A 22,247-nucleotide genomic window follows, 5' to 3' on the forward strand; every position below is an offset into this window, starting at 1 on the left:
AACGCCCAGCTCAAGAACATGATTACCTGTTGCTATCGCATGAAGTCAAAATGCTTCACTCTAGTTTCTAAGGCACCATATCCCTGCAGCTGTTTCTTCCTGTTTCCCAGCAGGCACTCTGTTCCGGTCAGGCTACTTTCTCTGTGTCACCCCACCCACTTCCCTGCTGATCCCAGATCTGTGTCTTTGTGCACGCTGCCTTCTCCACTACAGTCCCTTCTCTCTCCTCTCCACCTGAGGAAAGCAGTCTTTCTTCAAGGCACAGCTCAGTTCACGTCACCTCTGTGACTCCTCTTTCAGCTGCTCTGGACCTCGCCAATTCCCTCAACCTTCATTATCTATGCAAAGTACAACCATGACCGCGTATTCTCCTGGTCCTTGCATTAAGAATTTTCTAGTACGTGCAGGACCCTTGCTCTGAGGTACCAAGAAGAATGCATACAGATGCCCCATGTTGAGAAGTCAAAGCCCATAATGCATACGACAGACACTATGTTTCCTATATAAGGGCAGGGACAATAGAGCTTGTGTCCGGGTAATGTTTCCGTTACCACTTCAAAATGGAAGGAGTCCCTGAAGTAGATTTTTAAATGTTGGTGTGGTCGGCTGACCTTTTGTTGTCCAGAAAATATGTTGGATTCAACCTTCCTCAAAGAATAATCCATCTTTAAAATTCTGTGACTGGTTATCTTTTTACTGAACAGATGGACTTGTCCATTGATTTAGCACCATGTTGACATTATTAAATTCAATTAAACAAACAGGTTGGCCCATGGCGTCCTTTTCTTCTCCCTGTGCACTCCTCTGAGTGACATTGTCCGTATGTAGAAGTGGCATGCCCCGATCTCAATTGACATATGAATTATGGCCTATCGTGGATTATTAGCAAATAGTCCAGGCTGTTCCTATCTCAATCCATCCTCCTTTTGTGATTCAGTAGAGTCACCAGGGTGTGAGGAAACCACTACTGCTTGGCTCTGTTTTCTCCCCAAATCTGAGGTGACACTTCTTCTCCTGCTCCATACAACAACCTTTCAAGGCTACCATGTTTCTGCAAGGCAGGGGGCACCGTAGCTTCTATCTCCACTATGAAACTCAATCAAGGATAATCCGTGCCCAAATGGACCTGGTTTCTCAAGGGTATAGCTCAGAGATGCTTATGAAGTAAGTTTGTCCCTGCCTCCAGCCCACTCTGCCCTACACTCTGTCCTCCAAGGGTAGGTTACAATTGATAGGTTAGAGGTTCTGAATCACTTCGGGAGATTTTGTTTGTTTCGTAGCAGCTTTATTGACATATAATTTGTATAGTATATAATTCATTTATTTAAAGGTTAGAATTCAGTGGCCTTTAGTCTTTTCACAGAGCCATGTACCCATCACCATGATCAATTTTAGAACATTTTCATCATTGCAGAAACAAACTCCAAACCCTTTAGTTATTACCATTCCAATCCCACCCTAAGCCCCAATCCTTCTCAGCCCTAAGCAACCACGAATCCACTTTCTGTCTCTATAGATTTTCTTATTCTGGATATTTTATATAAATAGGATCACATAGCATGTGGTCTTTTGTGACGGACTTCTTTCCGTCAGCATAATGTTTTCAAGTTTCATCCACACTGAAGCATGTATTGTACTTCATTCCTTTTCATAACCAAATAATATCCTATTATATGGATATGCCACATTATATCTACCCATCCATCAACTGATGGGCATTTGGTTTGTTTCCACCTTTTAGATATTGCCGGTCACGTTGCCATGAACATCTGTGTATTAGCTTTTATGTGAACCTAAGTTTTTAATTCTCTTGCCTATATATCTAAGAGTAGAATTACTGAGTCAAATCGTAACTCTATGTTTCACTTTTTGAGGAATTCCCAGACTGTCTTCCAAAGTGACTCCACAATTTTGCATCTCTACCAGCAATAGACAAGAGCTCTGATTTCCCCATATCTTCACCAACATTTATTGTGATCTGACTTTTTGATTCTAGGTGCCCTAGTGGGGTGAAGTTTCCTATTTTGATTTTGATTTGCTACTTGAGGGCTGATGACGGTGAGCCTCTTTTCATGTGCGTGTTGATTGTTTGCTTATCTTCTTTGAAGACGTGCCTATTCAGGTCCTTTGCCCCATTTCAATTGTGTTACTTGTATTTTTAGTATAGATATGATTTTTAAGTATTTTCTCCCATTCTAAAGGAAATAGTTCCTCATCTTTTGGTTTATAGAATAGTCCAGCAAACTTCTTTCCCTACCCTTGATTTTAAATGCCAGTAGCAATCTTTCTAGTCATTTTGATAACCCAAAATACTCCCATGTAGTTCCAAGTCATGTTTTTAAAACAGTATGATTCCCAAGTCCCCAAATATTATGTTTTCAGCAAGGATGACTGTATCCCCTAAAGTCCTCACTTAAATTTCTAACTGCCTATGCCATTGAACCAGTCCACGTATAAATCCCACAGGCACCTAGACACTCAACACGTCGTCCCCTTCTCCTCTCTGGTTTCCTTACCAAGACACCGTCCACTGTGCATTCTACCATCCACCACCGTTCTCCATCTCTCTTCCTGCTCTCCTCCAACTCAATCGCCATGTTCCGTTGACTCCACCTCCTAAAAATCTCTTCACTTCATTCTTTCAAAGCCGTGGTCACTAACCTTTACCTGGCGGGGGGCGTTGCAATAGCTTCCAATTGTTTTCCCGCTTCGGTGGCTTCACTGTCCAATCCAGAGTGACTTTTCTAAAAGGAAAACCCGATGAAGTGTATTTCCTGCTGAAATCTCTTCACTGGCTTTTTATCATTCTAGTGGCTCTGCCCAGCTGGTGGTTTGAGAACACTTAGGGATTTGATGGAAGGGTTCTGGAAAGGTCATGTCATTCACAACAGTGCCACCTGTTCCTTTCCAGTTTTATCAGTCAGTTAATAGAGGAGGAAAATTTCTCAAAACTAAGCAAAAAATAAATCAATGATTTAAAATATTTTTCCCTTTTAAAGGGAACACTTTGCTAACTTCTCATTTCATATCAAGGGAACAAGTGTGCTGTGGCCAGTGAATTTCAAAGTGAACAAACTCATATCTCACCCATATTATCACTCAACTGAATCTTACTAGCCAAGATGGTTTGAATTACTTTTTTTTTTTAACATTTTATTTTATTTTTGAGAAAGAGACAGAGTGTGAGTTGGGGAGGGGCAGAGAGAGAGGGAGACACAGGATCCAAAGCACAAAGCCAGGTGCAGGGCTCGAACTTAGGAACTGTGAGATCATGACCTGAGCCGAGTCAGATGCTTAACTGACTGAGCCACCCAGGGACCCCTGTTTGAATTACTTTAAATCGTAGTCTTAGAGTTTTTGTATACATAATGGACCACTTATTAAAGAAAGCAAAAAAAAATACAATGTCAAAATTCAAGTTATGAGAAGAATAAAAATGATAACGATTCTGCAATCTAATCTCAAATTGATCCTCACCAGATCTGTGGCTTGTTTAAATTACAATTTGCAGCTGATTGAAAATTTTTTTTCAAAAAAAAAGTAAAAAGAAGAAATATAGTAATGAGTATATTTAAATTGACCATTTATTGGATAAGAATAACACACAGTGTTATCTAAGACCGTAAGTGAGACACAACAACCTAACATCTCCTGTCTCATCATGTAGAAACAAAAAATAAAACAGTTGTTTTTTTAACCCTTGGTCAAGAAGACAGTTTTTGTCAATTTTTAAAGCATCGGTAAGTAATTACATTTTAGTATACATGTTAGTACACATTCCGTTCCCAAACCAAAACAACTTTGCCATTTCTGATTTATTTGTCAACAAATTATGCTTTTCTTACACAATTAATACAAAGTAAATCAAATCATACAAACCACTGTTAACGGGAAAAAGACAGATTTTGTCTTCGATAGAACTATCGTTAAAATTATATTTTAGGAGAGCTTTACAGATCTAGAAGAGGCAACAGTGAACTAGATTGCATATCTCTCTGGTAGGCAAAAAAGAAAAAAAGATGAGGGGTGAGAACCCACCCAAGCCTCCTCTTTTCCCAAACACTCACAGAAAATTCCAGTTTCCTTTACACCATGCTATCAAAGGCTGACCTCATACGGAAAAGTGGTTTAGGCATTAGTTGCCTCATTCAATTGACACTTAAAAGATATAAATGCAGAAAGTTCTGCATTCAGTGTGGGAGAGTGAACTCTTAACAAAATCGGTCTCCCACCAAGAGTAGCGTAAACTCCGGTCAGAGAGACAATGCAATCACTTGAGGTTTGGGAAAACTTCACAAAGTCCGGTAGGTTCAGGGCCCCACATGAGCTAGTCCGCCCCACCTTGCCCATCTGATTTCTTTTCACTCTCCCTCTGTGCTCGTTCTTCTCCAGGCATTCCCGCCGTGCCCACCCGGAACCCTCTCCCCCATGTGTGCTTGCCTCGCTCACATTCTCTGCATCATCTCACGAGCCCTTTCCTCACCATTTGGTAACAAATAACAACCCTCCAACCCTCTGCCTGGCCAGGACATCCTGCCACCTTACCCTGCTTTATCCTTCTCCATAACACCTGCGACCATCTGACATACCGCATATATTTGTTTATTGTCCCTTTTATCCGTGCGTGCTTACTAGGATGCACGGTTCATCCGAGCACCATGCTGGGCCATCCCCAGCACCTAGAACGGCACCTGGAACAAAGCAGTTAAAAAAAAGTGGACACTATTTGACTAAAAGGATGAATATGAGGTATTCTGGAGAACTGGGGGTGGGGGAAGGATTTCATTTGATAGTCTGGTAGCAGAAAGTTTATGCGGACACAGTGATGTCCATGGACAAAGGAATAATGGCTGTCAAGGTAGGAAGCATATGTGATGACAGGCCAGTGACACTACTAGACAGACTGGAATGTGTCTGATGTTAGTATAAACTATAAAACCCTGGAGGGTCAAGCTTATACGTTTCTCATACAAGTTCCTCCGATGAGATCCTTAAGATTCAAAATGTTGAATGACTTGCCGAATTCACATAGCAACCAGAGGAAACAAGGACTTTCTGATTGCTGGTCCAGATCTCTCCACATACACCCATACCCCCCAGCCTACCCTGCTGTGAACTGAATTGTGCCCCCCAAAATGCATGTGTTGACCCCCACTGTGACTGTATCTAGAGAGACGGCCTATCAGGAGGTAGTTAAGGTTAGACTAGGTCATAAAGGTGGTCTCTTTATAAGAAGAGACACCAGAGAGCTTGCGGTCTTGCTGTCCCCCCACCCGCAAACGCACGGGAGAGGCCATGCGAGGACTGACAAGGCAAGGTCATAAGCCCGGAAGAGTACTTTCACCAAGAACAGAACTCTGTTACTACCTTGATCTTGAACTTCCCAGCATCCAGAATGGAAAAAAAATGCACTTTTGTTCTTTAAGAAGATCCAGTCTGTAATACTTCGTTACGGAAGCCGAGCTGCCTAAGCCATGGCCTTTCCTCCTCTGTCACTGCCTCTCCACAAAGCGGGTGTCAAACCACTAATCTATATGACCACATGGCTGTCAATTATGAGGAGTGGGTAGGGAATAGAGCTGAGAAGTGGGTTATAAATGATGTCTTTCCCACACCTTGCCATCTTTAGTCAGCTCACACTCTCAGAGCCTTCACAGGTGACTCACTCGACTAATTCAGCGGCTTAGTTTTGACGTTCACAACAGCTAGCGGAACTATATCTACTTGAACACTTCAGGAGAGATTTAAACAGTGTTTTCCTATTGTCTCAGTCTTTGGGTACAAGCTGAATATTCAGACGGAGGCAGGAGCCGTCAGAAAAAAAAAAAGCTATCGTTTTCATTTTCGGTCTATCAGCACCCCCAAGTCATTCACCCAGTTCGAAAGCAATGAAGCATGGAGTTCACTTGCAATGACACAGATCCAGGCATATTAGTGCAATTATTTTATTAAATACTTTAGAGGACATTTCTTTTGTCTGGTGCTGTAATATCACCTTTTTAATTCGTGAAACTGAAAAAGAAAACTAGAGGCTCCATTCTTATTTTAGAAGAATCCCTGCCAGCAAAAATATTGGTATTTAAAGCCTGGGTTTGGAAGTAGGAAAGTGGAGGAGATTGCATTAAAATTCAATCCAATTCATCCAAAGTTTATAAAATATAAATGATATGCAAAGCATCGGTTTCTCTGTGGGAAATGTAAGAAAACCTAAGGCGGGAGCTCTGCCCTCTAGTTAGAGGTATGTATAGGTATGTATGAGCCACGATGTTGGGTACAAACATCAAATCGTTCCTTCTCCATTCTTACTGAAACGATTATAAAGATTATGAGCAGATATCAGTGCTGCAGTTCAAGAAAACATTATATATATGCCAGGAGCATTGAAGAAATCATTTAGATACAGCAAGATGGGACTGGATGAAAAGAAAGAGCCATCTAGTATTCTGTTGCATGTCTAGAAAATAAGAGAGAGAGGGGCGCCTGGGTGGCTCAGTCGGTGAAGCGTCCAACTTCGGCCCAGGGCATGATCTCATGTCATGGTTCGTGAGCTCAGGCCCCGCATCAGGCTCTGTGCTGACAGCTTGGAGCCTGAAGCCTGCTTCCGATTCTGTGTGTCCCTCTCTCTCTGCCCCTAACCCACTAGCATTCTGTCTCTGTCTCTCTAAAAGTAAATAAACATTAAAATAAATAAATAAACTTGATAAAAAAATTTAAAAAAAAGAAAATAAGAGGGAGAGAGGAGCAAGACTGTATTAAAATCCTAGGAAGCGAAGAAACGAAGACGGGTACTGATGCGCTGTGAAGGGAGATGGAGGTATATTACCTTCAACGTGCGATATTAAGTGTAGTATTGAATAGCTGAGTGAAATACTTCCACTCTACCAGCCAGCACCTGTGGGATGTCCTCCAGAGCTGGAGCCACAGAGAAGGCACGCAAGAGGGACACACACCAGAGGCACTGCTCCACTGGGGATTCAGCATGGAAAGGCTCCATGCTAAGATGCCTCCCACCCAGCCCTGGCTCAGGCTTCTAGCCACTGTGCAATGACTGACATTGAGCAGGGTTGATGGTGTGGCAGCAAGAAATCGCAGTGAAAAAAAAAAGAAGCAGCAACAACAATACAGAGGGAAGCTCGGCTGTCTTGTCTGCTTTCCACTAAAACTGAAGGATTGAGAAAGAAATTGAACTCTTCATTCTTACATAAAGCCATGAAATCCTAACTCTTGAAGCCAGTCTTGGGCAAACCTCGACCTCCCTCCCGAAGGGAGAATAAACAGAAGCCATTGAAACCTTCATATTTTATAACAGGAGGAACAAACGTCACCTTCTGAAACTCACGGTTATTATTAGAAACAGATATTTTAAAGAAATTGTGTCATCTTCATTCTCCATTTCAAAAGGGCACTGTAAGTATGAGATTAAAGTGGGTGTTCATCGGAAGGAAATTATTCGAGATCGGGAAAGAGAAAGGTGATGGGAATTACAATTTCAGAATTCAGAGATTCAGTGTAATATTGAGTAGCTGTAGAGGCTACAGAAGTCCTAAAAAAGTTTCTTTTAATGTTTATATTTATTTTTGAGACAGAGAGAGACAGAGCATAAGTGAGGGAGGGGCAGAGAGGGAGACACAGAATCGGAAGCAAGTTCCAGGCTCTGAGCTGTCAGCACAGAGCCCGATGCGGGGCTGGAACTCACAAACTGCAAGATCATGACCTGAGCCAAAGTCGAATACTCAACTGACTGAGCCACCCAGGCGCCCCAAGAGTGTAGAAGTTGTAACTGGTGAAGTAGAAGACGAGCTTGAGAAATTCTCTAACAACACAGAAGAAATGAGAAATAATGAATAGGATACAAAGTATGAGACCTGAAAAACAAGGTTTTACAAGATACAAAAGAACAGAATAGAACAATAAGAGTTTAAAACAAAACAAAACAACTACAGAAAAAAAACTGACCTAAACTGAAGTAAACCTGTGTCTGTGGGTAAAAAGAGCTCATGTCTACAAGGTCAAGATCAAAGAGATTCTAACAATTAAAAAAAAAAAAAAAAAAAAAAAAAAAAAGCTTTAAGGTCAAATACAATCTCCAAATGGCATCCAGATGAAAAAAAAAATCACATTCAAAGGAATGAAAATCAAGATGATCTCTTTACAACACTAGACACTTGTAAGACAGTGAAGCAACATCTATGGAATTTTCAGGTAAAATATTGTGATTCCAGAATTCTGCACTATATTTAAGCAGGTACACTGGTAAGAACAACAGAAAGACATTTTCACATCTACAAGCGATCAAAAAGTATATCATCCATATATTGGCAGAGAATTTACTCAGAAGGACATAGCAACAACTTGCCTATATTAACTCATAAAAGGAAATAAAATAGCATAAAAAAGGCCACTAAGGCCTGAAACCAAGTCATACACGCGTGAATTAAATTATAATAATTAATACAAGTGTAAACATTTTTTAAAGAGATGATTCATAATATAATATAACCACTTGGGTCTAAAAACCCCACAATATATAAATAAAATTTGAGAGGTAGAATGAAGAAGAGTAGAGGTACTGGTGATAAAAATATAATACGAAAATTCCTCATCTCGTATGTGTCTGGAAATCAACTCTTCCAAGTTTTCTTTGATTTTAGGAAAAGTAGTTATAAATATGATTATTTTTAAAAACTTAAAGGCAACCAATAATAGAATAAAATATTTTAAGTATATAACTTCTTTGTCATTATAGAACAAATAAAAGGCAAAAATAACTCCTCTAAACCAACATGGTATGAAAAATAAGTAAAAAAACAAAAATAATGTATATAAAACGTCATAAAGAATGAAAAACACTCAAAACCATTAATATAGAGCGTAAACCAAGATGGCAATCGTAAGCCCACACATATGAGAAATGACAACGAATGTAAATAGGTACACTTTTCTACTAAATGACAAAAAATATAAAACTATGTCGCAAAATAAAGGCCAATTATATGCTGCTTATAAGAGACAAATACAAAAGAGATACAAAAAGTCAAAAAATTTAAAATGACAAAGACATATCGAGCAAATACAAACAACAGAAATTTTAATATAAAATGGAAAGAAACCCAAATCGGAAGAGTATATAGGAAAAAGTCATTTTACATTGGCAAAATATATAATCCATAATTTAAATATAACTATCACAAACTTATTCTCTGCCTCATAATATTGTGCCCAAACATATAAAGCATAAACTGCTACAAATACAAATAGAACTAACAGAAATGAAGGGGGGGGGGTAACTTCAGACCTAAATCCTCTATGATGGATCAATATACAAAATATAAGGGATTTGAATAATATCCCTAATAAGACGGATTAAATAGATATGGTAGCAATACTACTTAAACATAAGTTTTTTCAAGCATGCACAAAAAGTCTTGTATTGAGTTAGAACAAAAACCAAAATAAAAAGAGAGGAACAGAAATTGTACAGACTCTAATCTGTGACAACACAGTAAAATTATCTTTAGCAACAACAACAAAATCACACAAACCAAAAGTATTCTCAAATTCCTGGACATCAAAATGCGGTGTTCTAAATAATTCGGAAGTTGGTCAGAGATTAATACCACCATTCCAGACTATTTAGATTACAATGATAATGAAAACACTACACATGTCAACATTTACGACATGTTGCTTATACTCAAATGTGTTCTTCCAAAATTTTGAAGAACAAATGATTTCCCCGTGGTATAACCTGTTCCAGAACATGGCAAAAAGATGGAAAGCTTCCCGATTTGTTATATGCAGCTAACATGCTCTGATTTCCAATTCTGAACATGACAGCACTCGAAAGAAAACTCTTGTGAATATAAGCAAATAAAATTTAGCAATTATTCAAAAGAATGGTTGGCCATAGTCAAGGAAGGCTTAACTAAAGAAAGCAAGGCTAACTTAATGTTAGGCAATCTCTTGACATAAATCATATCAATAAAGCAAAAAAAGAAAATCCATACAGTGGTCTCCTTAGGATGAGGGGACAAGGCTGATGACAAAGCACAAGGTAGGACACCCTCCCCCCTCTGCCCCAGGTGGGATATGTGATATTCCTCAGGCACTCCAGACTGCCCAGGAACAAAGGAGAGGGGAAAACAAATGTTTAACTGATAGAGATCACGGTCTTGCACGAGTCCTGCAGTCTCCATCAGTTTACAAATATCAGTAAATTACAAGAAAAAGGCAACATTATCAATAGCCTAATCTCCAGAAACCCATAGACTCCGTTTCCTGGAGCCCCAACATCCCCCCTCCATAGTGATGTGGGGAACAAAGGCAAAAAGGAACCGGCAGGTAAAATTAAATTTCCTTATAACCTGCAGCCCATTGACAAATACTTGAGGCAAATGCAGAGTGTAACATGTCTCCAGGAACCCCTAATGCCTCACAGGAGGGAAAACAACCTTAGCTTGACAAGGTATCTTAGGAGTCCTCTTTAGCATATCAAAGTCCTTCTGGAGGCCTCTGATTTGCTTTTGCTTCTCCAACTCCACACTATATAACCAGTCATTCTTCACAACCCCAGTGCAGCTCTTTCTGTCCATGGATTCTGTCTCCCTGCTTTGTAATAAAATCACCTTTTTGCACCAAAGACGTCTTTCAAGAATTCTTTCTTGGCCATGAGCTCCAAACCCCCACCACCCCAAAACGTCATCAGTTAGAGGCAAAAAAATAAAAAGAAAAAAAGAAGAAGATAATATTCAACATCTATCCCTAATACAAAGTTTAAATAAAGAAGCAGATGGGGCGCCTGGGTGGCTCAGTCGGTTAAGCGTCCGACTTCAGCTCAGGTCACGATCTCACGGTCCGTGAGTTCGAGCCCCGCGTCAGGCTCTGGGCTGATGGCTCGGAACCTGGAGCCTGCTTCTGATTCTGTGTCTCCCTCTCTCTCTGCCCCTCCCCCGTTCATGCTCTGTCTCTCTCTGTCTCAAAAATAAATAAACATTAAAAAAATTTTTTTTTAAAAATAAATAAAGAAGCAGAGAAATATTTCTTCATTAACATAATAAAAACATTTAACTCAAGCTAACAACCAATATCATACTGCTATAAATTTATTGAGCATTGCTTGGCATTTTTTTTTAAACAAAGAAAATAACAGTTTAGATAGTGCAATTTATAGTATCGTAAAGTTACATTTTATGTGTTTTTAAACACTAGTAATACATATACTGTGTGTTACTGCATTACGGTACGGGTTTATTTTATTTTATTTTTTTAATGTTTATTTATTTTTGAGAGAGACAGACAGAATATGAGTGGGGGAGGGACAGAAAGAGAGGGAGACACAGAATCGGAAGCAGGCTCCAGGCTCCGAGCTCTCAGCACAGAGCCCGAAGTGGGGCTCGAACTCATGAACCATGAGATCATGACATGAGCTGAAGTCGGACGCTCAACCGACTGAGCCACCCAGACGCCCCAAGTACTGGTTTAAAAGCCATATATGATGCAAACATTTTATGGGCACTTCAAGAAATTCTGAAGGATTAATTTTGCGTATATTTCATTTGTGTCCTTTTTGTCCAACTTGAGCACTTAATGCTCCTTACCCTCATCATAGCTGATTCCTCTTGAGTGTTTGCTTCCTCTCAGTAATCTATGTGTTCATCTTTCACTGATTTTCCCAGGAATCTTTCCATATTGGCTCAGCTCATAGTAGTAATAGTAACTCTTTATATTTACATCAAAACAATAAGAACCTTCAACCAAAGTATTTCATCAAAGTAGAGCATTACAAACACGCGCTTCCTGGTGTTCTCTTACTCTATTTCAAAGACGTGGATGCCAGAGGACTCCCTTTCAACAATGATTAAGAACAGAATCAGAATCGTTTCCCTCTTTAACAGCTTATTGTTCGCATTAGGAAAAGCAGTTGAGTATCCTTGTTAGAGTTGAGCCATGGGACCCCCTTCAAAACCATTTTTAAGAAAGTCAATACTCCTTACTCTGCAAGTGAGGACTGATAAATATTACTAATTGTACATCCATTCTCTGTGCAGAGCCGGGGTTGTGCCAGGCGGCCCACACTTCTGCTGGGCACACAATGCTTCTGCAGCACATAAAAGACCAGAAGTGGTCAGGAGCTACCACAGTAAGAAAAGAGAATTTGGTGGAGTGAGCTGGGGGTGATTAGGTAATGATGAAATTTGAAGTCGGGTTCGCGAGCAAATGGCTAAGAAAGAATTCTCGAGATGTCTTTGGTATGAAAAGGTGATTTTATTAAAGCACGGGGACAGGACCCGTGGGCAGAAAGTGCTGCACGGGGTTTATGAGGAGCACTTGATTATATACTTTCAAGTGTGTGGAGGAACGCGAGGTATAGATAACATAGGTCTCCAAAGAATTTCTGGATGCTGAAAGCAGGGTCTCACAGGACCCTGCACATTTAGCTGTTGTCAAGATAAAGTTGCTTTTAGTTTTTAAGGAAGTGTAAACATTAAGGCATTAAGGCAGCTATAAACGTCCTGGGGAGTGTTATACACTGCAGGCCTGTGACATCTGTCAATGAGCGGCAGGCTGTAAGGGAATTTAATTTAAACTACATTTTTCTTGCCTTTGTTTCCCTCATCAGGTAATAAGGGTGTGACTAGTAATACACGAGGGGCGTGTAAGGCTATCCACTGTATGATTCCAACGATATGGCATTTTGGAAAGGGCAAGACTACGGACAGAAGAAAAAGTTTAGTGGTTGTCAGGGGTCACGGCAGAGGGAGGGAGGAATCGATGGAGTACAGGAGATTCTTCAAACACCGAAACTATTATGAATTACACTGTAATTATACTATAACGATGGACACATGTCATTATACATTTGCCAAAACCCATAGAATGTACAACAGCAAGAGTAGACGCTAATGTGCAGTATGGACTTCAGTTAATAATAACGCGTCCATGTTGGTTCATCAGTTGTATTAATCAGATACAGTAATGCAAGATGTTAATGATAGAGGGAACTGGGGAGTGGGTACTGAGGGGGGTACTGTGGGTACTAGGGATACTGTGGGAACTCACTGCTCCATTCTTCTGTACACCTAAAACTGCTCTAAAAAGTAAAATCTATCTCCTCCTCCTCCTCCTCCTCCCTTCTTCTTCTTCTTTTTCTTCTTCTTTCTTCTTCTTCTTCTTCTTCTTCTTCTTCTTCTTCTTCTTCTTCTTCTTCTCCTTCTCCTTCCTTCTTCTTCTTCTTCTTCTTCTTCTTCTTCTTCTTCTTCTTCTCCTTCTCCTTCTCCTTCTCCTTCTCCTCCTCCTCCCCCTCTTCCCCTTCTTCTTCTTCTTCTTCTTCTTCTTCTTCTTCTTCTTCTTCTTCTTCTTCTCTTCCTCCTCTTCTTCTTCTTCTTCTTCTTCTTCTTCTTCTTCTTCTTCTTCTTCTCCTTCTCCTCCTCCTCCTCCCCCTCTTCTTCTTCTTCTTCTTCTTCTTCTTCTTCTTCTTCTTCTTCTCTTCTTCCTCCTCCTCCTCCCCTTCTTCTTCTTCTTCTTCTTCTTCTTCTTCTTCTTCTTCTTCTTCTCCTTCTTCTTCTCCTCCTCCTCCCCCTCCTCCTCCCCCTCTTCCCCTTCTTCTTCTTCTTCTTCTTCTTCTTCTTCTTCTTCTTCTTCTTCTCCTCCTCCTCCTTCTCCCCCTCCCCCTCCTCTTCTTCTTCTTCTTCTTCTTCTTCTTCTTCTTCTTCTTCTTCTCCTTCTTCTTTTTCTCCTTCTCCTCCTCCTCTTCTTCCCCCTCCTCCCCTTCTTCTTCTTCTTCTTCTTCTTCTTCTTCTTCCTCTTCCTCTTCCTCTTCTCCTCCTCCTCCTCCTTCTTTTTTAATGGATGAGTAAAAGGAAGATCCCACAGGGATAATGGGAGAAACCGAAATAAGAGTGGAAGAGGTTTAGAGGTCAAGGTGAGCTCAGACCCAGGTGACAGGTTTCAGGAATGTTGAGAAGTGAATCAAGAATGATAAGGGTGGGAAGTGAAGAGGCTGATCTTCACAGAGAGGCAGATAGAGGCTCCAAGAGCACAGAGCAGCTCCTCTTGAAAGCAGCATCCTTCTACTTAAGCTTCCTCATTGTACAGAAGCTGAAATCATCAACCAGCCGTGAAATCGGTTGAGATGCTTGTATAATTCACTTAAATGTATTTGACAAGGTAGCATTAGTTGTAGTATCACTGTAAAACGTGTGTCAGCCTAGTTTCTATAAAAACACAGATTATTGCTCGTTGATAGAGCTGCATACGGATCCTCACTGACCAGTAGTGACCCAGGTGTTTGTTTCACTAGTCAAAGTGCTAATGACAAAGAGACAGGTGTAGTTTTTAAAGTTCTAAAATCTTAGAATTTGGAAAAAAAAATGGGGGGAAGGGATTCTACTCAAACCTGGAAAAAACTAGAATTCGATTAAATACATTGGAAATGGTAAGAATTGGTAAAATAGTTTCTGTTTCTATGTGTCTGTGTTGTTTAACTTGTGCTGTCTTGTTTGCATTACATTTTAAAATAGTTTTTATTAGCCCGTTGCTCCATCTCAAGGACTTTTACTCTACCTTTGCGAAACTATGTGAAAAGTCATCTAAGAGTTTATAATGGGCTCTGTGCCCTTCACAGCCTTCTCCCCACCCATGGGTGAAGCCCTGAGCAGGATAACATGGAGTTTTGGCACATACATTTTGGAATTGGCAAGCCGGGGATTCAAATCCCAGATTCTTTTGTTTATTATGTGACTTTGAGCAGAGTCTCTCAACTGTTTTTGAGCCTCAGTTCTTGTGTTAATCAGAGTTCCCCAGATATGGCTGACATAACTGTGGAAGCTGAGAAGTCCCGTGATTTGCTGTCTGCTGGCTGAAGACCAAGGAAAGCCAGTGGTGTCATTCTAGTCTGAGTCTGAAGACCTGAGAGCCACATGGTGTAAATCCTAGTCCCGTGGCAAGAGAAAAACCAGTGTCCAGCTCAATAGGGAGGCAAGAAATGGACCAATCCTCCCTTTCGCTTTTTGTTCTATTCAGGCCCTCGATGGATTGGATGATGCCCACCGACGCTGAAGAGGGCAATCTACTTTACTCAGTCTGCTGATTCAAATGCTAATCTTATTCAGAAATACCCTGACAGACACACATAGAAATAGTGTTTAAGGGGCGCCTGGGTGGCTCAGTCGGTTGAGCGTCTGACTTCGGCTCAGGTCACGATCTTGCAGTCCTTGAGTTCGAGCCCTGCATCAGGCTCTGTGCTGACAGCTCAGAGCCTGGAGCCTGTTTCAGATTCTGTGTCTCCCTCTCTCTCTGACCCTCCCCTGTTCATGCTCTGTCTCTCTCTGTCTCAAAAATAAAAATAAAAATAAACGTTAAAAAAAAAAGAAATAGTGTTTAATCTGAGCACACCATGCCAATTTGACCCAGTCAAGTGGACACATAAAATTAACCATCACAGGGGCAGTGGGAGACTCCGGCAGTTGAGCGTCTGACTTTGGCTCAGATCACGATCTCGTGGTTCATGAATTTGAGCCTCGCGTCAGACTGTCTGCTGTCAATGCAGAGTCTGCTTCGCATCTTCCATCTTCCTCTCTCTGCCCCTCCCCTGTTCACACAAGCTCTCTCACTCTCTCTCAAAAGTAAATAAAAATTAAAACAATTTTTTTTAAATTAACCGTCACGTTTCCTTATCTACAGAAAGTACTCTGTAGTGTAGGGATAAATGAGTAATCCATGCATGGTTCCTGGCACAACGTCTGCTTGTGTCCCCCCCTAAAATCCACATCTTCAAGCCTTAATCTCCGATGCGATGGTATTTGGAGGTGAGGCCTTTGGGACACAATCAGGGTCAGATTAGGTCATGAGGGTGGAGGCATTATGCTGGGATTAATGCTCTTATAACAGAGGAAGAGACACAAGACCTCTCTCTCCACCATGTGGGGACACAACAAGAAGACAGCCATCTGCAAATCAGGAAGAGGACCTCATCGGACACCAGATCTGCCAGCACCTCAATCTTGGACTTCTAGCCTGCAGAACTGTGAGAAATAAATGCCTGTTCTCGAAGCCATCCAGTGTGTGGGGTTGATTATCGCAGCCGGAACTGGCTAAAACAACAGTGGACACGCAGAAAGTCTAAATAAGTGCTGACAGCTACTCTGTGCCATCCCCTGCCTCTATTTTCCAGCACCTTTCCAGAGAATGTCTCCAGAATGCCCTGATTATCTCTCTTCCTGTCCCTGCTTGGTTTGTCTCACCATCTCCATTGGAGCTCCATCGCCGTGGGTCTAGATTGAGCACTTCGCAATCTTTTTTTGGAATGATGCTTGATTTGGCAGCCTGCTTAGTTCTTTTTTTTTACGTTTTTTTTTTTTTTCAGTTTATTCACTTATTTTGAGAGAAAGAGTGCACACAAAGGGGAGGGGCAGAGAGGGAATCCCAAGCTGACCGCGCAGAGTCCTAAGGGGGGGTTTGATCCCACAAACTGCGAGATCATGATGTGAGCCGCAATCAAGAATCGACTGATCCACCCAGGCGCCCCAGCTCCTTTAGCCCTTGATTCTTATTTGCCTCTGGCAGCAATGTCTTCACTTCATGGCCAGTGGCTGCAAGACTAGCGCTATACTTTCCCACCTTCATCCCCTGGCTCCTGAAACCTGAGTGTTAGTCAGATCCTACCTCCCAGGAAGCAGTTCAGGCACAACATTTTGTACAAACCATCTGTTACAACATTCACCTAATAACGAGACTTCAGAGGAATATAAATATCCAACAACTTGGGGAATGCTTAAACAGATCACAGGGCACGAGTATGGTCAAATACTATGCAGCCTATACAAACATGTTTGAAGAGTTTCAAACAAAATGAAAACAGTGTTTTGCTACAGTCAGATGCGGGGGTGGGGAGGAGTTTTACAAAGACCTGTGTGTGATTCTGGCTTTTCCATTCATTCCCTGTGTGACATATGGCAGGTTGTCTAAACTCCTTGAGCCTCAGTTTCCTCATCTGCTGAATGGGGATGGTGAGAGCTACCTCTTAGGATCACTCTGATAGTTCAATTAGATAACATATGTAAAAACTTTAGCAGTAAACTATGCTAGTAAGAAACACCCCCGAATTCCCATGGGCTTAAAAAGACAAAAGTCTATTTCTTGCTCACATCTCGAGTCCAGCAAGGGTTGCGTGGGGTCTGTGCTCCAGACCATCCTTGACTGGGCAGGCGGGCTGACAAAGCCTCTGTGGTCTGTAACATCACCTGCCACCATGGCAGAGGGTAGGAAATGAGCAAATCATGAATCTGATTGTAAGTTTCTGCCTGCAATGCCTCATGCCTATGCCCAACTTCAGGGGACAGAGAATTGCAGTTCTACCACATATGTGAAAGAAAGAAACCCAGAAATGTAGGTAAATGATGCAAGGGTAGGTCAATATCACAAGTACCTATTACAGTGCCCACGCCTAGAGGTTTTCTATAATAATCATATGTATGTAACACTATACACTTTTGCACGTAAACGTTTGAAATGCTTAAACGTGAGAACAAGATGTTACCATATTAGCAGCGATGACTTCAGATAATCAGATTACTGATGGTCCTTTGCTGCTTCTGTATTTATGCCATAAGAATTAATTTTCTATCATGTGTTTATATTACTTTTTAAATGAAGATAGATGAACAAGACTAATCTGTATTGCTGTGTATGCTTAGCTGTTTTCATCAAGTTTTTAAAAGCATAATCGAATTTAAAAATAATTAATTGTAAAAAAAATCATTAATCATGAGTCTGGGAGATCAGCTGTTTGAAGGACAAAGTCATAACCAGGACACTACTAGTGGAAAAAAAAAGATATACAAATTATGGGTAGAAAGGCAGAAGAAAAAGAAGAATGTAAACAGACTGTATATAGCTAGCATTAAAGATTCAAATGTTCAATTGATGGCTAATGCTAAATATGGGACTTATAAAGTGTTCAAGTAAATACCACTAATGCAATTCTTGTATAATGAGCTACCTCGTTCCAAATTTTTTGATCAAAATGTAGAGTTCCCCCAAAATCTCATCTTACCTGTGTTCAATAAAAATAAAAGCATTATGGCTTCTGGTTAAAATATTCTTAAGAAGCATAGTAAAAATTATAGCTTCTGTAATGGAAAAAGGTAGCTGAATGTTTTTAGGAATTCCCCTAGGACTGAAGAAACTCTAAGCTTGTATCTAATAAAATAGAAATGCTCATATATATTGCAGATTTAATGTCCTCCATTAAATTTCTCTCCATTCCGCGAGGAAAACATTTTTTTTCTGTCTCCTTTTGCAGTGATCAGCCACTGACTGACCTTGCACCTCAGTCTGACTCCCTGAAGAATTGTGACCCCAGAGTCTGGGGACAGGAGCTGGTTGATTTGAGTCACAGCTGTCTGAGCCAAAGATGTCAGTTTTGTTCTGTTTTGTTTCTTACTGAGAGCAGGCTTACTGGAGAGGGGACTTAGAGTTAAATGGTGCTTATAAACCAACCCAAGGCAGCACAACATGTATCACTATTAACAAAGAGGATGCCAGCTAATAGCTTACTGTCATCAAAATTTTTATTTTCTTCAGTGAGTTAATGTCATGAAGAAAGGTGGAGGAGACTACTTTGTATTAAAAGAGAATTTTAAAGCATAACCGTCCAACGAAATGTTCAAGTAAACCAAAAGTAAATACTACCTTGGGAACAACTGGGGAAATTTGACCGCAGACTGGGTATTAGGCAATGTCAAAGAACTGTTATTAATTTTATTAGTTGTGATGATAGTACTGTGGTTATATCAGCAAAAGTCTGTATTATTTAGAGGTGAATATCAAGACGTCCATAATTTTATTTTATTTCTTTTAATGTTTATTTTGTTTTTGAGAGAGAGAGCATGAGCGGTGGAGGGTAGAGAGAAAGAGGGAGACACAGAATCCGAAGCAGGCTCCAGGCTCTGAGCTGTCAGCACAGAGCCCGACACGAAGCTTGAACTCATGAACTGTGAGATCATGACCTGAGCCAAAGTTGGAGGCTTAACTGACTCAGCCACCCAGGTGCCCAAGACATCCATAATTTTTAAAAATTAAGCACAAATAAATAAAACAAACGTAGCAAAATGTTAATAGCTATTGAATGCAGGTGAGGAATATTTAGGGAATCATTATAATTTTTTTTTCTACTTTTCACTATGCTTAAAATACCTTGCACGATAAAAATTTTAAATTTCCCAGAGGAAGGAACCATATTAGGCATGAGAACACATCGATCATATCAGAGAACTATAGAGCTGGGAAAAAAAAAATATTAGAAAACATTTATTCCAATACGCTCACTTCAGAGATGTGGATATTGGTGCCTTGAGTGATTGACGAGTTATCCAAGGCTCCATGACTGGTTGGTGACAGAACCCGAAGAAGAAACCAGGTCTCTTCACTCCCAAGTTATCATTCTGCAAGTACATTCTGGTTGCTGGAATCTGTCCTGCCCACACAGGACTTGTAACTAAGCTAAACATGGCTGCCACTCCAGAGCCACCGACTGTCTGTCTTTTAGGCCATCTGCTGTGGTGGCCTCGGGCACGATCATTACAGCTGTCCCTGTTGCTGCTATAGAATTACAGAAGCTTCGGTAACACCGTCCCATTGCCCAACCCCACCTCAGACGCTGCCCCCACCAGCAATTCAGCAATGAGAAATTCTTCTGACCCTCAGAGTTCTGCCACTGCTAACTTCTTAGGTTCTATCAGAGTAGACAGAAGGTTCGTTGTCATTTTTAGCAAAGTAGATATTCTCCAAAAATGGAGATACAGTAATTGAACTATATTTGCATTTCTATAATATAATGACTCTGGGTTTTTTTTATATTAATCTTTGAAACGTGTTAGCAATGAATAGAAGAAATAACATGAATTAAATATGTTGTTTTCTTAGTAGGAAAGCCCTGAAAGCATTTGGGCCAGTTAGAAAATTACAAAATGCCCCAAATTTTAACAAAAAAAATTGATTACAAGCTTCACATCAATAAGGAGAGTTTAAAATTATAAATTTAATTCTAATTTCTCATTCTAGATTTACAATATTTTCTGCCTTCCTCCCTTTCTTAATGCATTTGTGTTTATCGTGAGAGTTACTAAAGGCAAAATAGTTGAAAATGTATGCAAAATACTGCACTTAGAGAGAAAGAATACTACTAAAACATTACTTCTATGATGACTTTTCTATACAAAACTTTCATCAGCCTATGTCATTGTTTAGCAAGGAGTTTTAGCTTTCTTGTCTCAATTAAGGATTATTTTCAGCTGTGGGATTTTTTCCTATTTTCTAGTTACATTTAGTTCCAATACCCAGACCTATGACCCTCAACAGGCAGCCTATAATATAGTAAAGAGTAGATCACCCTTGGGTTCAGAGTTCATCAATAATGCTTAGGAGTCCTCCTCGGGATGGCTCTCTGAGATGATGGATTTGAGCCCCGTTTTCCTGTTCTTTCCTCCTTTCACTGGCTTCTTGGGACTTCCTTTCCCAGCTGTCAGAACTTGCACTAGCTCCCAAATTCCCTCCCATCTTCTGAAATTTTTCTGGACCTAAACCCTCCTGAACAACTCTATTCCAATGCTCCTTAAATTCAAACACAACAAGAACACTTCATGGTTGAAAACAAATCCCTCCAAATTCTAGAACTGAAAAACATAATCAAACTTAAGAATTTAATTAGTTTGATGTTTATACACTGTCTTACTATTTTAATGGTTACCTTAGAAATTCACCAATTTAAATAAATATGTTTAACAAAAGATTATACACAATTGAAGAGAGAGAGAATTAGTAAACTGCACACAGGCCAGAAAATTCTGTCAAGAGAAAGGGACGGAGTGACAGAAGGGATGAAATTCAAGAAGAGTGGATAAGACATGTGGGAAATTCAGTAACAAGTTCTAACATAGAGTTGATTGAAATCCCAGAAGGAGAGAGAGACAACAACGTAGGCACAGTAGAAAAGACAATGATGGGATTTTTCAAAACCAATGAAACAAATCAATCTATGGATTTAAGGAGCCCAGAAGCCCCAGGTGGAATACATAAAAAAGAAACCCAAACAGAGATGTATTATAGGAAAATTGCAGAAAACTAAAGATAAGGAGAAAATCTTAGAAGCAGTCAGAGATAAAAGATACACCACCTTCGAAGGAACGATGGACTATATAGCCCACCTCTCTAGCAATGTCAGAAATCAGAACACCTTAAAAATACCAAACGGAAAGAACTGGCACCCTAGAATTCTATGTTCACTGGAAATTCCTTCAAGGGCAAAGTTGTACTACGGACGTTTTCAGGCATGCAAAAATGAGAGCATCTGCCCCCTGGAGATCATACTAAAAAAAAATCCTAAAGGATATTCTCTGGGCAAAGAGAAAGCAGAAGTTTGGAGATGCAGAAAGAAAAAAAGAACAACAAAAACAATAAACATAAAAATAAGCCTAAATGAGCATTGATGGTACAAAACAATAATAAAGTCTTGTTTGGATATACGTATATATGTGTATATATATATATATATATATATATATATATACACACATATATATATATGAACATATACATATATTGTTTATATATATATATATATATATATATATATATATATATATATAAACAATGACATAAAACTCAAGAGAGGATTAAAAGAAAGCAAAGTGTTCTAAGTTTCTTTTATTGATACAGAGGTGGGTAAAATGATTAATTAATATTAGACTTTGATAGGTCAAGTATACATGCTAAATTTCTAGGGTAACCACCAGTAATTCTAAAGTAACCAACAGTAAGATAGTGTATAAATTTCAAACTAACAGAAGAAATAAAAGGAATAATAAAATAAGTCCAAAAGAAGGCAAAAATCAAAAGAAACGAAAAGAAACCATAGAAGCGGTAAGGCAAACAAAAGCATACCCTAAGATCTTTGGAAGGATTACCAACCCAAATCACTCTTCTAAGCTCTGGAATTTCAGTGTAAGAAAACTTGTGCCTGATTGGGGGTTGGCATTCCTTGGAATTACAGTGTAAGAAAACTTGTTGAGACTGATTTGGGGTTGTCCTCCTTGTGGGAAGAATAGAATCCAAATCACCCACACTTCTCAAGATTTGAACTGAGGGAGTCCTGTGTGTTAGACCAAGGTGGCCTCAACTGGGTCCCAGAGACAGGGCAGGACAGTGAAGTCCCGGAAATACAATTTGCCTGAGAAAAGTGGGAGTCCAAG

At 40.0% G+C, this 22,247-nt stretch overlaps 1 protein-coding gene and 1 pseudogene across 1 annotated transcript in view; one reads left to right on the top strand and one right to left on the bottom strand.

Moving 5' to 3' along the window:
- Positions 1-2,597, bottom strand: part of LOC109277384 (5'(3')-deoxyribonucleotidase, cytosolic type-like) — a 51,821-nt pseudogene extending 49,224 nt beyond the window's left edge.
- Positions 1-22,247, top strand: part of ADRA1A (adrenoceptor alpha 1A) — a 161,488-nt gene that overhangs the window by 6,174 nt on the left and 133,067 nt on the right. The gene's annotated exons all lie outside the window — the stretch shown is intronic.

Source organism: Panthera pardus, unplaced genomic scaffold (genome assembly GCF_024362965.1).
Source record: "Panthera pardus isolate Hobbes unplaced genomic scaffold, ASM2436296v1 HiC_scaffold_13, whole genome shotgun sequence".
Classification (NCBI taxonomy): Eukaryota; Metazoa; Chordata; class Mammalia; order Carnivora; family Felidae; genus Panthera; species Panthera pardus.